Below are 2,500 nucleotides of genomic sequence, written 5' to 3'. Positions count from 1 at the left end.
CCGAGATCAGACGAGATCGGGCGTGGCCAGGCTGGTATGGCCGTACGAAATAAGTTGACAACCATAGGCTACTTATCCATATACAGATTTAGCAATTGACAATGCAAGGTGGTCTCTCTCTCTCTCTCTCTCTCTCTCTCGTGTCAAAATGAAAACAGCTTCCAGCCCCTTTCATGAAGGACTACTTGTGCATATTGCAAGATGTCAGTTTCTAAGTTAATGAGCAAAAGAGCATACAGCACCTGGTATTCCCAGGCGGTCTCCCATCCAAGTACTAACCAGGCCCGACCCTGCTTAGCTTCCGAGATCAGACGAGATCGGGCGTTGCCAGGCTGGTATGGCCGTACGAAATAAGTTGACAACCATAGGCTACTTATCCATATACAGATTTAGCAATTGACAATGCAAGGTGGTCTCTCTCTCTCTCGTGTCAAAATGAAAACAGCTTCCAGCCCCTTTCATGAAGGACTACTTGTGCATATTGCAAGATTTCAGTTTCTAAGTGAATGAGCAAAAGAGCATACAGCACCTGGTATTCCCAGGCGGTCTCCCATCCAAGTACTAACCAGGCCCGACCCTGCTTAGCTTCCGAGATCAGACGAGATCGGGCGTTGCCAGGCTGGTATGGCCGTACGAAATAAGTTGACAACCATAGGCTACTTATCCATATACAGATTTAGCAATTGACAATGCAAGGTGGTCTCTCTCTCTCTCTCTCTCTCTCTCTCTCTCTCTCTCTCTCTCTCTCTCTCTCTCTCTCTCTCTCTCTCTCTCTCTCTCTCTCTCTCTCTCTCGTGTCAAAATGAAAACAGCTTCCAGCCCCTTTCATGAAGGACTACTTGTGCATATTGCAAGATGTCAGTTTCTAAGTGAATGAGCAAAAGAGCATACAGCACCTGGTATTCCCAGGCGGTCTCCCATCCAAGTACTAACCAGGCCCGACCCTGCTTAGCTTCCGAGATCAGACGAGAGCGGGCGTTGCCAGGCTGGTATGGCCGTACGAAATAAGTTGACAACCATAGGCTACTTATCCATATACAGATTTAGCAATTGACAATGCAAGGTGGTCTCTCTCTCTCTCGTGTCAAAATGAAAACAGCTTCCAGCCCCTTTCATGAAGGACTACTTGTGCATATTGCAAGATGTCAGTTTCTAAGTGAATGAGCAAAAGAGCATACAGCACCTGGTATTCCCAGGCGGTCTCCCATCCAAGTACTAACCAGGCCCGACCCTGCTTAGCTTACGAGATCAGACGTGATCGGGCGTTGCCAGGCTGGTATGGCCGTACGAAATAAGTTGACAACCATAGGCTACTTATCCATATACAGATTTGGCATTTGACAATGCAAGGTGGTCTCTCTCTCTCTCTCTCTCTCTCTCGTGTCAAAATGAAAACAGTTTCCAGCCCCTTTCATGAAGGACTACTTGTGCATATTGCAAGATTTCAGTTTCTAAGTGAATGAGCAAAAGAGCATACAGCACCTGGTATTCCCAGGCGGTCTCCCATCCAAGTACTAACCAGGCCCGACCCTGCTTAGCTTCCGAGATCAGACGAGATCGGGCGTTGCCAGGCTGGTATGGCCGTACGAAATAAGTTGACAACCATAGGCTACTTATCCATATACAGATTTAGCAATTGACAATGCAAGGTAGTCTCTCTCTCTCTCTCGTGTCAAAATGAAAACAGCTTCCAGCCCCTTTCATGAAGGACTACTTGTGCATATTGCAAGATGTCAGTTTCTAAGTGAATGAGCAAAAGAGCATACAGCACCTGGTATTCCCAGGCGGTCTCCCATCCAAGTACTAACCAGGCCCGACCCTGCTTAGCTTCCGAGATCAGACGAGATCGGGCGTTGCCAGGCTGGTATGGCCGTACGAAATAAGTTGACAACCATAGGCTACTTATCCATATACAGATTTAGCAATTGACAATGCAAGGTAGTCTCTCTCTCTCTCTCTCTCGTGTCAAAATGAAAACAGCTTCCAGCCCCTTTCATGAAGGACTACTTGTGCATATTGCAAGATTTCAGTTTCTAAGTGAATGAGCAAAAGAGCATACAGCACCTGGTATTCCCAGGCGGTCTCCCATCCAAGTACTAACCAGGCCCGACCCTGCTTAGCTTCCGAGATCAGACGAGATCGGGCGTTGCCAGGCTGGTATGGCCGTACTAAATAAGTTGACAACCATAGGCTACTTATCCATATACAGATTTAGCAATTGACAATGCAAGGTGGTCTCTCTCTCTCTCTCTCGTGTCAAAATGAAAACAGCTTCCAGCCCCTTTCATGAAGGACTACTTGTGCATATTGCAAGATGTCAGTTTCTAAGTGAATGAGCAAAAGAGCATACAGCACCTGGTATTCCCAGGCGGTCTCCCATCCAAGTACTAACCAGGCCCGACCCTGCTTAGCTTCCGAGATCAGACGAGATCGGGCGTTGCCAGGCTGGTATGGCCGTACGAAATAAGTTGACAACCATAGGCTACTTATCCATATACAG

The 2,500-nt window shown here is 47.4% G+C and overlaps 7 non-coding genes and 2 pseudogenes across 7 annotated transcripts in view; all 9 read right to left on the bottom strand.

Moving 5' to 3' along the window:
* LOC146265680 (5S ribosomal RNA) overlaps window positions 1–48 on the bottom strand; it is a 119-nt gene extending 71 nt beyond the window's left edge. Inside the window, exon 1 of the ribosomal RNA XR_014728019.1 lies at window positions 1–48. This exon is cut by the window's left edge and continues 71 nt beyond it. This is a non-coding gene — a ribosomal RNA (5S ribosomal RNA).
* A 182-nt stretch (window positions 49–230) lies between these two features.
* Window positions 231–349, bottom strand: LOC146265679 (5S ribosomal RNA). Its single transcript, XR_014726551.1, has one exon. It is a non-coding gene; the product is annotated as a 5S ribosomal RNA (ribosomal RNA).
* A 168-nt stretch (window positions 350–517) lies between these two features.
* LOC146265678 (5S ribosomal RNA) lies at window positions 518–636 on the bottom strand. The gene has a single exon (XR_014726550.1). It is a non-coding gene; the product is annotated as a 5S ribosomal RNA (ribosomal RNA).
* A 248-nt stretch (window positions 637–884) lies between these two features.
* On the bottom strand, window positions 885–1,003 carry LOC146265677 (5S ribosomal RNA; annotated as a pseudogene).
* Window positions 1,004–1,171: 168 nt separating this feature from the next.
* Window positions 1,172–1,290, bottom strand: LOC146265676 (5S ribosomal RNA; annotated as a pseudogene).
* Window positions 1,291–1,470: 180 nt separating this feature from the next.
* LOC146265675 (5S ribosomal RNA) lies at window positions 1,471–1,589 on the bottom strand. The gene has a single exon (XR_014726549.1). It is a non-coding gene; the product is annotated as a 5S ribosomal RNA (ribosomal RNA).
* A 170-nt stretch (window positions 1,590–1,759) lies between these two features.
* Window positions 1,760–1,878, bottom strand: LOC146265674 (5S ribosomal RNA). The gene has a single exon (XR_014726548.1). It is a non-coding gene; the product is annotated as a 5S ribosomal RNA (ribosomal RNA).
* A 174-nt stretch (window positions 1,879–2,052) lies between these two features.
* Window positions 2,053–2,171, bottom strand: LOC146265673 (5S ribosomal RNA). The gene has a single exon (XR_014728872.1). It is a non-coding gene; the product is annotated as a 5S ribosomal RNA (ribosomal RNA).
* Window positions 2,172–2,343: 172 nt separating this feature from the next.
* Window positions 2,344–2,462, bottom strand: LOC146265672 (5S ribosomal RNA). The gene has a single exon (XR_014726547.1). It is a non-coding gene; the product is annotated as a 5S ribosomal RNA (ribosomal RNA).
* Window positions 2,463–2,500: the final 38 nt, after the last annotated feature.

Source organism: Hypomesus nipponensis, chromosome 12 (genome assembly GCF_054491055.1).
Source record: "Hypomesus nipponensis isolate SF chromosome 12, ASM5449105v1, whole genome shotgun sequence".
Classification (NCBI taxonomy): domain Eukaryota; kingdom Metazoa; phylum Chordata; class Actinopteri; order Osmeriformes; family Osmeridae; genus Hypomesus; species Hypomesus nipponensis.
The sequence above is the reverse complement of the archived record's forward strand: the minus strand, read 5'-3'. Positions and strand labels throughout refer to the sequence as shown.